The 14,473-nt window shown below is 35.9% G+C and overlaps 1 protein-coding gene and 1 long non-coding RNA gene across 12 annotated transcripts in view; one reads left to right on the forward strand and one right to left on the reverse strand.

Annotated features, from left to right (window-relative positions):
• The window catches only part of LOC134292639 (uncharacterized), a 36,480-nt gene extending 29,350 nt beyond the window's left edge, over nucleotides 1–7,130 (forward strand). For all 5 annotated transcript variants that reach the window (XR_009999887.1, XR_009999889.1, XR_009999890.1 and 2 more), the window contains one exon: nucleotides 1,500–7,130. This is a non-coding gene — a long non-coding RNA (uncharacterized LOC134292639). The remainder of the gene's footprint in view (nucleotides 1–1,499) is intronic.
• Nucleotides 1–14,473, reverse strand: part of rbms3 (RNA binding motif single stranded interacting protein 3) — a 958,643-nt gene that overhangs the window by 45,458 nt on the left and 898,712 nt on the right. The window lies entirely within an intron of this gene.

Here is a 14,473-nt window from a genome sequence, read left to right on the forward strand (position 1 = left end):
ATACAAAGAATTTTTTTGCAGGGAATTAATCTCACACAAAAATGGTTTCTGTAAAAAAAAAAAAGGGCCCCAATGTTTTCAACATACAAAATTTTCACACACAAAAATCCTGAAAATGTACAAAAGCTCTTAGAAACCTGCCTAAAAGAGAAAACATTTGAAAAGTTCTGTTCTTATATGAAAGAATGAAATACTTACACACCCTTTTTTTCTACACACACTCCTTTTTTGTATCTAATAGTAATTTTTGCATAGTACTTTATAAATCTCTCAGAATTTGTCATCGTACAGAAATCTTTCCAGATTTTAATCATTCTCATACCAAAGTATGAAAAAAAAACAAAGATTTACAACTCTAGTCTTTTTTCCTCTGGCTCTAATAGCCACTTCTCTCAAAAATGTCAGTGACAGACTCTTGATCTTTGCTGTGGTTTCACACAGCGTTGTATGTGGCTTATCAATTAAAGGTCTCTATTGTTCCACAAGAAAATCTTGGCTGCTGCTGATGGCAGCAACAATTAATTCCGGAAGTTCTCATTGATAGCAAGATGTCTCACTTTTCTTATATTTCTGTTGCAAAAAGAATAGTTGGAAACCTGGTTTGATTAGAGACATGGCAGATGGACAACTGCAGCAGAGCATAAATTCTGGAGACAGCTCATCAAGGGAAGGCAGTGGTAGAAGCAGCAAGGGAGGCTGTGTGATTGAATATTGTGAAACTAAAACACAAATCTGGTGGTACATCTGAAATAACAAGTGCTTCCCAGCCATTGTAGGCAGCCTCCACTTTTTGCCACTACTGGTAACACTCCTTTAACATATGATCAGTGAAGATCAACAATATCAAATTTCTTCGTGTACCTTGCCAAAGGGGAGAGCCAGGAAACAAGAAGATAAAATATTTTGCCTTCTAAGGACTAAGTGCTATTAGGCCCTGATGCCACCAATTAATACACACTGAACAGTTTATTGTTCCTTTTTGCCAAGAAACTTTCAAGAAGAGGTTGCTAAAACAGCCACAAGTATAGCAGGAATATATATGGAGATTTTATATCATGGTAATTCAGTAACTGTCATAGTATCTGTTGACCCTCACTGACTTTAAGACTTCTTACCATGTTCACACATCATAATTTAGGAAGATTTAATGCCTGAATGTGACTCTCTTACTTTTCCTCTCTTACCCTTTTCTTCTGATTTGTCTATTAAATTATACGCATTTGAGTATGAACTGTGTTTCATACATTGTCTAAATTTGAAGGAGGAGGAATTGGGAGGATTGTTTGGATGATAAAAACAGATAAATCTGCACTCATTGGCTATTAAACCAAAGGCCCCTTCCTTTCTCTGCAGATCCATCCAATCCTAGTTAGTTTAAAGCAAACCAGTCTCAATATGAGTTGTAAAGGCCATTTACTGTATTTTCATTCTGTTTTTACCACACTGTTACTATTTAATTATTTTTTAACTTTTGTATTTTTCTTTTTAAACTTGTCTAGTGTGGATAGATGTTAGCCACCTTGAGTCACCATGGGGAGAAAAGCGGGGTATAAATGAAGAAGAAGAAGACCACCTGGCTATGGCTCACGAATGGGACACTGAAGAAGGAGACAGAAGGCCTGATCCTTGCAGCCCAGGAGCAAGCCATCAGAACAAATGCAATTAACGCCAAGATCGAAAAATCAGCTGATGACCCAAAATGTAGACTGTGCAAGGAAACCGACAAAACCATTGATCATATCCTCAGCTGCTGTAAGAAAATCGCACAGACAGACTATAAACAGAGGCACAACTATGTGGCCCAAATGATTCATTGGAACTTATGCCTCAAGTACCACCTCCCAGCAGTAAAGAACTGGTGGGATCACAAACCTGCAAAAGTATTGGAAAATGAGCACACAAAGATACTGTGGGACTTCTGAATCCAGACTGACACACCAGACATCACAGTTGTGGAAAAGAAAAAGGTTTGGATCATTGATGTTGCCATCCCAAGTGACAGTTGCATTGACAAAAAACAACAGGAAAAACTCAGCCGCTATCAGGACCTCAAGATTGAACTGCAAAGACTCTGGCAGAAACCAGTGCAGGTGGTCCCGGTGGTGATGGGCACATTGGGTGCCGTGCCAAAAGATCTCAGCCGGCATTTGGAAACAATATTGACAAAATTAAAATCTGCCAACTGCAAAAGGCTACCCTGCTGGGATCTGTGTGCATCATCCGAAAATACATCATATAGTCCTAGACACTTGGGAAGTATTCGACTTGTGATTTTGTGATACGAAATCCAGTATATCTATCTTGTTTGCTGTGTCATAAAACAAAATAATAATGTAATAATAATTAATATGTGTCCAGATGAAACAACAAACCAGATTTAAAGAAATGAAAGCAAAAGATTCCTTCTGTCAGTGAAGAACGAGGTGAGACATTCCATGTACCCAATGATAAGTATGTCTTCTTCCTGCTTTGTTACACATCATATTAAACTTATAGGTATTATGTATAAAGACAGATTATGCCTTTTAAGTACCACTTTAAGAAGGACACTGTATATCCATTTTACTACAATCAGCCAGGGATCATCATTTATTGCAGTTTAGGCAGCAGTTCTATACACATACTTGAGATTAAGTTTAATTGTACACAGTGTAACGTATTTTTGGGTACACAGATTTAGGATTGCACCTCTGCCCCCCAGTTCTATCATTCAGAGTAGAATATAGTGTAACTCAAGGGTGGGGAATCTATTGTCCATGTGCAACATGTCATGTGGTCCCTGAAACCTCAGAGAACGCTCAATGAAATTCAAGTCATAGGGAGCATAGGCAAATGTAATTGAGGCTCCCTACTATCATTCTAAAGCAAGTAGCAGCAACACAAATACACTTACCATTTCTCTGCTTAATTCTATTTGTTATTCGTTTCTGTTTGCCTTCTCCCCACTTCCTTGGTTTTTCCTTAAGCAATTTGCTTTCTCTTCCTTCCTAGAGCCCCTTTACACTGCGCAACTATAGTACTACAATTTTTCCACTTTAACTGCAATAGTTAAAGTGGAAAAAAGTTTAGTGATGCACAACAATTCTCTGGGCTGAGAATTCTAAGAACCCTCCTTCAAATGCAGATCCCAGGATTCCACAGAATGGACACATGACAATTGAAGTAGAATCCTAGTGCTGTACCCAAGTAGTGTGTAAGTCTCTCTTATCTCCCAGCCAATTCTCTTCCCCCTGCTCCTGTACACTTCCTGTTCTCTGCTTCTGGTCCTACATATCCATGGATTCAATCACATACAGCTGAAAAATATATATTTTTTTAAATTACAAAAAGGCAAACCTTGATTTTTCCCATTTTTATAAAGGAAATCATTTTAATACATCACTTTATATAAAGGAACTTGAGCATCCATCAATTTTGAAATCCACACAGGGGTCCTCAAAGTAAACCACAGTGGATAAACTCTGTACTTCCCTTTCTTTTTGTTTGCCTGTAAATACATTCTGCAAGAATCCCTTTCTGCAAGTTCCACCTTCACTCTACCTGCTTTCCTCTGCAATTTCTGCTTCTCTACAAAAAGGAACTGAATCCATTCTAACTACAGCAGTGGTTCCCAACCTGTGGTCTGTGGACCACCAGTGGTCCGCAAGAACTAAAATATGGTCCGCAGCCTCATTGTTACTACTATGAATAATAACACAGCCCAAAAAGATTTTCTTGGTGTCTTCATTTTTAGGCCTGTTCCTGGGATTATTTGGGGTGCTGATTGAGAAAATTGCATTGGATAAACCACATCAGCTCTAGATTATTAGATATCGTTTTCTGTGGGCGAGCAGATGGCGACTACTGGATAGCATATGTTCTGCATCAGAAACTAGAGCTGATGTGGTCTATTTATTTATTTTTATTTATTTATTTGCGACATTTATATCCCGCCCTTCTCACCCCGAAGGGGACTCGGGGCAGCTTACAAGCCATATGTACATACAATATATTATATTATTCGTATAGCACAATATAAGCATTATATATTACTGTATTGTACCATAAATCTAAATTGTAATATTATTAGTAATATTGCATATCATATAAATATACCATTATAATAATGTATTATTATTATATTGTATTACATTATAATATTATTAATATTATATGCATATACAATATATTATGTCTCCCATTTGGGAGTTCAGTGGCTATTGCCAGTCAATCACCAGTTTATCTAGTGTTAGCTGGTCACTAAGAGTTGTAGAAAATAAGTCAATGGTGATCATTTATCAACACCAGGTTTTAAACATATTAAAATGCAATTTTATGGAATGCAATTTTCTATGGAATGCAATTTTCTCAATCAGCACCCCAAATAACCAAACCAAATCCAAAGTTGACCAAAAACTGATTCGTAACCCCTTTGGTACTATTGTTGGAGCGTGGTCCCTGGTCAAGTGATCCCTGGTCAAAAAAAGGTTGGGAACCACTGAACTACAGGGACACCTGAGGATTAACAAAGAAAACAGTAAAAAGCCTCCCTGGAGGCATGACAGCAAATAAGGCAATATTCCATTTTTCTGATAAAAATCAAAATCTGAAACACTTCCAAGCATTATAGATAAGGGATATTCAAACTGTAATAGTCTAAAGAAATGTTCCAAGTTTATTCTAAATGACAAACAAAGGAAAGGACAAAATACTACAGCAGAAGTAATAAATCTAGTGAGTGATTAATACAAAGTTTGAACTATAATTAACATGAAGAATTAGGAAGCTGCTTGGTGAAAAGACTTGTCAGTGATAGTTCTCATCCTTTCCATACTTTATTTCTCATAGTTTTTTTTAAAAGATATTCCTTTTGTCTAGATCATTTATATTCATTTTATATAAAGGGAATAATTTTGTTACATCATTGTATATAATGGGACTTCTGTCACAATGAAGGCTAGAGAAGTGATCCTTTACACACAGAAAGACATGAAAACAACAGTTCTATGGCATCTCATCTATTCTAAAAGCCAGCTTCCAGTATGTAGTTACAAGTTTATGATCTCATGGGCCCCTTCTGCACAGCTGAATGAAATCCCACATTATCTGCTTTGAACTGGAATATATGGCAGTGTGAACTCAGATAACCCAGTTCAAAGCAGATATTGTGGGATTTTCTGCCTTGATATTCTGGTAAAGGGCTTGAGGTTCATAGTCATTCTCAGGCTCTGGATATAGATAATGTACTTTGCTATAGGATAGACATTAAGAATTTGGATTTAACTTATCACCTAAAAAACTACCAAGCTACTTTGATTAAAAAATGGACTGGTCATCCTTTAAAGACTATTAAACTTAGACAACAGGAAAGTGTTCATTTGAATATTTACAAATAGCAAAGAGGAATAAGAAAATAATTTACTAAGGACTTATCAAAAGAGGAAGAGACTGGAAGTCAACAATGACTCTTGTTTGATCCAGTTTGTTTTTCCCTCCTCTTTGTGTTATTTTTTTTCTTCCTTTCCCTCCCCCATATTTCCTTTTTAGATTATTTTCTGTAAATGTTATATAAAAGCAGTTTTTATAAAGATGGAAAAGAATGTACTTTGGTACCTTTGTATTGCTTTTTCTTTTTATGTTTTTTCTTTTCATTTCTTTTTACCCTCCCCTATATGTTTTGTTGAATAAAAATTATTTCAAAAAAAGAATATGATTTATTTCCTTATAAAATTGATACATGGCTGGAAGAGGAAGGAATTGAGAGGATGTGCCCAGTAGTAGGTGAAATATTGTTTTGGATATGCTCACATATTAATAATTTTGTAGAATCTGTGTGTAAAGAAAGTAAACATTTGTGAGCAATTAAGGAAATGCTGTCTCTGAGAATGACATGATGTCCCAAATGTACTTTTGAAAAATGTACTTTTCAAGTTCCAACCCCCGCACTGATTTAGTTGTAAAAAATATATATATTATGGTAAGATTGCCATCACATTAATAGTTTTGTACCATTTGTTTGAAAAAGTGCCATCACATAAATGATTTTGTAGGATTTGTATGAAAGAGTTATTATACATATTCCAAAAAGATATGCTAGGCCAGTGGCAAAAAATACACATTTCACCTCCTTATCTTGATGTTAGAGTGTATTCAATTTTCAAAATATAGAGAAAAACATTTCATCATTCTTGGAATATTACTGAAGGTCACTGTATTACATGTTGCAATAACAAAGTAATAGTTTATTACAATGAACCCCAACATTCAGGAGAATGATGACTGCTGATAAATAACTGTTCTAATACTTTTTTCTTTGTAAAATTGAAGGCTTGACCTTTTTATATGTGTTTCCTGATCTATCAGAGCTACTCACGTAATTGATGTGTGTGTGCATGTGTGTGGGGAGGGGGAGAAACTGAATGAAATGTCTAGCTTAAGAAACCAAAACCCTGACCTTTCTAGTTAGTACTCTTGTATAGCATGGCGCTCCATGCAGTCATGCCGGCCACATGACCTTGGAGGTATCTACAGACAACGCCGGCTCTTTGGCTTAGAGTTGGACATGACTAGACTTAATGTCAAGGGAAAACCTTTACCTTTACTTTACTATAGCACTTAACCTGTTTCAAACCTCCCAAAAGTCTTTTTTTTTAAAGGAGTGAATCCCTCCTTGTTCTTCTTTTGCCAGAAGAACATTCTTGTGCCATCAAACTTGTGCCATCAAACTCTTAGAAACAGAATAAGGCGAGCTTTTGATGATGTTGTGTGATGTTTATAGGTTGTTAAACCTTCTAATGACATGTAATGTCTTTCATCTTATGAATTGTTTGGTTTTAAATAACCTTTATATTTTTATTGAAGCCATTTAAAAAAAATCTGTATTTTTTAATATGCTATAAGCACTTTGCACCACTGCCCTGCCTTTTTATTATCTTGTTCTTATTCAGTGGTTTTACTTATTATTATATTGTTGTAAACTATTGTTTTGACCTGTGTAATGTTAAATGTATATGATGTTTTATTGTTGAATGTATTTTTTAATCTGTTTATTGTAGAAATTTGGGCTTGGCCCGATGTTAGCCGCCCCGGATCCCCGCAGGGAGTTGGAGGCGGGGTATAAAAATAAAGTTGTTGTTGTTGTTGTTGTTGTTGTTATTAGCCACCTTGTGCACTATTATTGGAAAAAAATTGGGATATAGCCACATTTGGTCCCTATATTGGGAAAGGCAGTATTAAAAACGGTTCTGGCCCAGCTTATCTGTCCGAACGTGTCTCCCGCTAAGACCCACCTCGAAGCTTAAGATCATCAGATGAGACCCTGTTCACGGTCCCGTCAGCCTCACAGGTGCGGCTGGCGGGGACGAGAGACAGGGCTTTTTCAGTAGTGGCTCCCCGCCTATGGAACGCCCTCCCCATTGAAGTCAGGCAGGCTCCCTCCCTCCTATCCTTCCATAGGAAGGTTAAAACTTGGTTATGGGGTCAGGCTTTTGAATAATAATTGGCAGCGTTAATTATTATTATGTACGCTGGAACTCAATCGACAGACCCAGTTTTTTGAACTGAACATGCCTACCTGTATTTTATAATGTATTTTATGAATACTGATGTAAGTTAATAATAATTTTTAACTGATTTATATTGCACTGTATAATTTTTATATGTGTGTTTTATTGTAAGCCGCCCTGAGTCCCCTGTTGGGTAAGAAGGGCGGGATATAAATATTGTAATAAATAAATAACTAAAAGAGTAAATAAAACACAAGTAAATAATAATAACAATAATTGTAATATAGACAATGTTAAAGTATTGTAAAAGAGCAATGGCACTGGACTACTATCCTGCGCCATTAGTGCAGAGATAGTGGCAATTCATTGGCCTGGTGACCCTTGGTACTGAACCTGTACAAAGCATCACACAACTGTGACAATTCAGCAATCCGAGGAACTGAGGCCACACTTCCAGTTGAGTGGCATAACTCTATCCTTCTACAGTTATGGAAAACAGGCAATGGGTTGTGCACAGTATTGTGAAATAGGAAAGTCCATTATCTGGGTCTTAATGATATCTGTGTGACAGATTAAAATCTTACAAGACCTTGGGAGATTTGGTGGAGCCAATCAAAAGCAAGATTAGAACAGAACAAGTCCCAGTTTCATGGATGAATGTGAACTGAAGAGCTGCCGGGCCTTCTCTGCAACTAAGGAAGGCACCATATCTCCCTTGAGAAAGGCATTAAATAAAAATCTAAAGATGCAACCACAAACCAGGCAGGCACAAAAGAAACTAAAAGACATTTTGATCCCGATTTTTTTCAAAGCAAAACATAAGGCCATGTGTGTGTGTGTGTATTTCTTTGGATAGAACTGCCTGGATAATTCAGAGAAATGTAGCTGAATTTTTCCCATCTAAGCTTTCTAAAGGCTTCAGGTTGTGCATTCAAGAGTTCAGGTTAATGGTGAAGATTTCACAAGGAGTCCCATAAAACATGCTCTCAACATTGACAGTGTGTGAATTTTAATAAAATTTTTAATAATAATGGGGAAAACACAGAGAGCTGCATTTTGTATGGCTACAGAATTATAATTGCATATTTTCCTACTGTGCCCTTTGAAACTGAGACCACATATTTGGCATGCAACATGGTACACAATGATGCCAACTTCCTTACAAGCAGAACAAATTAATGTGTCAAAAATAATGAAACATTGGCAGTTTCTGGGGCAAACGTATACTGAAGGGCATTAACCTACCTTGATGCAAAAAAGAGTCCTCAGTTCCTGTGCCTGTTAATTGATTTAATAATTGTGAAGTGGCATACCTTCTAAAATTAATTTTATGATATGCTTACAGTTACTATTTACATAAGGGAAAATAATGCATTAGATTGCATTCTTGAGCCTCATTCATTTACTGCATTAAAACAAAATCAGTTTTGCAACTAATCTTAATATAGATATTTGTAACTAATTAACAGTACCACAATGCATAATGATTTGTAATCAGATTCAAAAACTTTCCCTGTTGATTATTTCCAATCAGAAAAAGGGAGGGTTTTGAGGGGGGGGGGGTTGGCTATCATTAGTAAGTCATTTACCAGTCCCCAATTACAAGTAATAAATACATTAGAAATGTAGAGGAGGAAAAACAGCCTGAAAACATTTTATTAAAAAGTAATTTGTTACCTTCTATTTGTAATTCTGGGCAACATTTAAAAAGTGATTGTTTTCATTTTAAAATAACAATGGCATTAATGCATTCATAAATGACATTAATGGTTGTAGTTGACAACTACATTAATAGATTAAGCATCTTTATGGGGAATTGGTACTGGGAGAATCTTGGGCCATTTTTAGAAATTTTCATTGACGTTAGTAACAAAAAAACACATTATCCCCACATTATTAACACACAATTAACACACATTTGTTCCCTGACTTAGCATTGATGAATTAATACTATTCATTTAAATATTAAAGTTTCCAAGAATTGTTTTATGGGTAATAAAGGTAAAGGTTTCCCCTGACGTTCAGTCATGTCTGACTGGGGGTTGGTGCTCATCTCCATTTTTAAGCCGAAGAGCCGGCGTTATCCGTAGACACCTCCAAGGTCATGTGGCCGGCATGACTGCATGGAGTGCTGTGGGTAATACATAATATCATAACCTGTCTTCTCTTCATTTGAAAGCCGCTCTTCTGTAGTGCATTTAGAGTGTTGGATTTCACTATGAGAAACAATGATTGAAATCCCCATTCAGTTCCAAAGCTTACTTGGCAAGGCATTCACTCTTGTAGTGATTTTCCTGACTTTGAAAGAAAAGCCTGATCAGAGCCCTCTGTTTCTTCCCAAAGATTTCTGTGGTTCTTTAATAAACCCTTCACACAAAAAATAAATAGATTTGTTTGTTGTGTTACAGGAAGAAATAAAAAAAATGGCTTTTTGGACAATTCATTGTATCAGCTGGGGAATACCCATATAATATCTATTTATTAAATAAACCTTGATCTTTAAAATAGTGACAAAATCCAGGGCTTTTTAACACTCCAGCAATTATAGTGCTGCCATTCCACTTTAACTGCCATGGTCACATCCTATGCAACTCTGGACTATGCCGTTTAGGTGGAATATTTGTAATATACAGGAAAGATCTAATATCTCTCCAGGCTACAAAACCACAGATTCTGAAGAAGGTGATCATGGCCATCAAAATAGAATCATAGTGCTACAATTTTGTGAAGTGAAGCAGCTGTGACAGAGCTGAGCACATTATTTTTATACAATACTTATATAGGGTGGAAATATTGCTATTGTCTAGATTTAGTGGATCAATTACACTAAATCCCTAAACTGTAGTAAAGTCTGACTACAATTTATCTGCCTTCACACTTAATGGTTATGTGAAGCTGGTTGAAACCCGAAACAAAGTATTTCAATCACTTCATGATTCGAAAGAAAGACAAAAGGGGAAGGGAATGGCCATAAATTTGTTCATGGGACAGTCCGGTCTTACAGTCCTTCCTGTTCCCATTGATTGTTGGTGGCATGGTAACAACAACAAAAATATCTTGATTTCCTTTCAAAACACACGTTTTAAGATCCTTGTTTTAAAGCCAAACTGTAATAAGGAAAATCTACATTCCATATTTAAAACTGAAATAGAAGCCATTTGCCTTTACCATACCACTAAAATTCAGTGATGCAATGGCAGCAGAATGGTATGAATCTTCCAGAAGTTATGGGTACATGTTAATCCATAGTTTGGTATTACATCCACATGAGGGAATTATTTTCCTGTATCACAATAATCTAGGTGTCCTTCAATCTCCACTACCACTGCTGTTGCTTCAGAGGAAGAGAAGAAGAGACAGGCAGAGCTCCATCATATCTAGGTCCAGAAGCAGATGAAAAGCCCTCTAGATATTTCTCTAAATTAAGTGACAACATCTGAGAAAAAATTCTTTCTTTCTTTTTATTTCATTTTTCTCCCATGGGTGGGATTCAGACTTGTATACCGTGTTTCTCCGAAAATAAGACAGTGTCTTATATTAATGTTTGCTCCCAAAGATACGCTAGGTCTTACTTTCAGAGGATGTCTTATTTTTCCATGAAGAAGAATTTACATTTATTGTTGAACAAAAAATGAGCATTTATTATATAGTATACAGTAGTTGTCATCACAAACCAGCATAACCAGACAAACTGTGAATCCCATCAAGAATTTATTGTTACTGCCATTATTTCCATGTACAACAATCTATGGTACGTACATTTACCGATCCTGTATGCTCTGGTGTTCTGTTTGGCGGGCATGCTTCAAAACAAAAACTTTGCTAGGTCTTACTTTTTGGGGAGGCCTTATATTTAGCAATTCAGCAAAACCTCTACTAGGTCTTATTTTCAGGGAAACAGGGTACTTGTGATTCTAACAAGCACCATGCAGCACCATCCAAGAGAGTCAAAGTAAACTTTAAGATCATGACAAGGGGCCTCCTGCCCAAGGAGGCCTCCCTCCATGAAGAAGAGGGCAGGGCAGATCTAGTAGGGTGTATTTTGATGCTGCTATAGTAGTGATGGACAGTGTGTATGGGGTTATTATGTTTTATATGGTTTTAAATTATATTTTATGTTGATTGTTTCTAGTGATTTTATGGTATGTTTTATTTGGTTTGTACAATGTATATTTCTGCCTAGATGTATGTTGTACGCCGCTTTGAGTCCCCTGCGGTGTGAGAAGAGCGGGATAGAAATGAAGTAAGTAAATAAATAAATAAATAAATACTCCTTCTTCAATAAAGCGATTGCCCCTTCATGGATTTCGAATTTCATTTTTATTGCTGATTGACTTGTTTTATTGCTTTGTTTTTATATTGTTGATGTCCGGGCTTGGCCCCATGTAAGCCACCCCGAGTCCCTTTGGGGAGATGGGGCGGGGTATAAAATTATTATTATTATTATTCATTGTATTTTGCTGCATGGCCAACACTGCTTCCCCTAAATATATTTCCTGTGTGTATGAAGTAGCCCTAACTATTGACCATTCATAATGCCTTCTTAATGGAACTTACTGTAAAGAGGGATGTTGTGAAATTATGCAGAATATGTTACAAAGAGTGGGAATAGGCCTATTACAGATGACAACTGTTACCCATCCATGACAAATGGAGAATTGTTTCAGTTGTAGAATTACAGCAATTAAACACACCTAAACAATGCCATGTCTCCCAATAAATTGATTGGGGCATACTCTCTATAAATAGGGCATACGATTGCTGCCAAAATAAATTATGTTTGCACACTTGTCTTATAAATAATGAGAGGACCTGAATTCTTCTAATCACTTATTTGGATCAGGAATGGCTTACACTGATGGGAGGTGAGTAGGATTATTCACAGTGAGACTAGTCTTGCTGACTGTGCTCATTAATCAGAACTACCAAAGTAAAGGGTGTTTGTTTATTTAAAAGACGGCTTAACTGCTGAGTAGTCGCCTCCATAGAGCTCACCTGCTGAGATAGGGTCCCTGCAGAGCTCATCCCTTGTTCAAAGGAATGTAAATTTAAGAAAGCAATAAATCTGTATGCAAAATAGTTGGCCATTGTTGTTTTAATGTGCACAGTTAATTGAATACATCAAATAAAAGACATTCCTTGATTAATTTGATCCCCCCTCCCCCAACTAGCTACCCATCTCATGCAACTAATAGCATTTTTATGATGGATTATGTTAATATTCTTTTGACCTAGATAAAGACAGAGTACCAACATTTTCTAAACTCTACAGATTATTTAAAGGTTCTTTCAACCAATGGTCCCATTTTTGGTTTTGCTTTGTGCCTAATCCAAGTTGTGCTACTAACTCTTGAATGACAGGAAATCATGTTGATCCATTTTCACTGCTTATAAATCACTACTAGACAAATGTACTTGATCCTTTTCGTTATCGCCATTGTCACTGTTGTTCTTAACATCCTGGCTTCCCCTAAAACTGGAACTAAAGTCTAAAATACATTGCTCAAGTTTATAGCATATTCACACTTGAAATCTGACTACTATACCTTAGAATAATCAAATTGACAGTTTCCATATCTTACGCTACAGCATGTGAAACCTGCCAAGTCTAGCAACAACAGTAATGTGCAGTTAGTGAGGGTGAATAAATTAATTTGGTTTACATTTTAATAAGAATAACTTCTAATATAAATTGACCTAATTCATATTTCCCAAAGTAATACGTGGACCAGAATGCAATTTCCCCTTTGGTTCCCACACTTTTCTGAATTTCATGACAGTTTTCTGATTAAAAATCATTCATTAGGAAAAAACAGTGCATCAAAAGAGATATTTTGGAGGAAGGTGCTTAAATATGTGTGTGAAAAAATATATTAAAATGTGTATTTTATCTCTTTGTAAACCGGATTTTTTTTTAAGGTTTCTAACTGAGCCACAAATGGGATGCAAGTAACTTGTATTTGAAGAATGCAAATGGTATGGACAATGAAAACAGATGGATTCACCCATGCTCACATGAAACAATATGTTCCTTTAATCAATGAATTATTGTGTTAGTCTTCTGTGCTTGCAATATATACTCCATATAGGAATACTATTTGTAGGGATGGGTGCATCAATCTATTCTTGTCCATGTCATTTCCATATGAGTTCACTTATGAGTTCATTCTGTTCCACTTTTACTGTCATCTGTGATTCTGAAGTGAGGGGGGATACATATGCAAAGTTATATTTAAATAGTAACTGTCTCTTATTAAACTATGCTGTTACTGAGAAGCTCAAGATTAACCATATGAATGACTAAGAATGTTGCAATCCCACTAAAGGAAGTGCTTTGAGGGCAATTGTCTTTTATTTTCAATGATACTTTAATTGAAATGCAAACTAGATTTGCTAAACAATTCATATGTGCAGAATAATTGTCTCACAAGCAACATATATAAGTATACAGCCCAGGATATAAAGGACATTGCTAAGCAATTTTTAAGGGTTTCACATTAAAATTAAGATGCATGATCATAATCTGATTTTTAAAATCTCTTCAAGTCTAGTAGGAGTTTGCCCTGTAGACTGCAAATGTTGAAAAAAATGCAGGAAATATTTTTTTCATGCACAGTTCTGAGATATAAAGTACAATCATCTTGTGCAACAATCTTTTAGAAAGACCTTTCTACAGCATATGACTCCAGATAGTGAAATTAATTCTTATTCAAAGAAATGTTATATGAAGGAACATGTATTTTCTTTTCTTGTAATGGTTTACAAATCAATACATTTGCAATAATATATAAAGAACATTTATATGGAAGGCTTTGGTGTACTCTTATTAGACAATACAGTAGAGTCTCACTTATCCAACATTCTGGATTATCCAATGCATTTTTGTAGTCAATGTTTTCAATGCATTGTGATATTTTGGTACTAAATTCGTAAATACAGTAATTACTACATAGCATTAATGTGTAATGAACTACTTTTTCTGTCAAATT

This window comes from Anolis carolinensis, chromosome 6 (assembly GCF_035594765.1).
Source record: "Anolis carolinensis isolate JA03-04 chromosome 6, rAnoCar3.1.pri, whole genome shotgun sequence".
Classification (NCBI taxonomy): domain Eukaryota; kingdom Metazoa; phylum Chordata; class Lepidosauria; order Squamata; family Dactyloidae; genus Anolis; species Anolis carolinensis.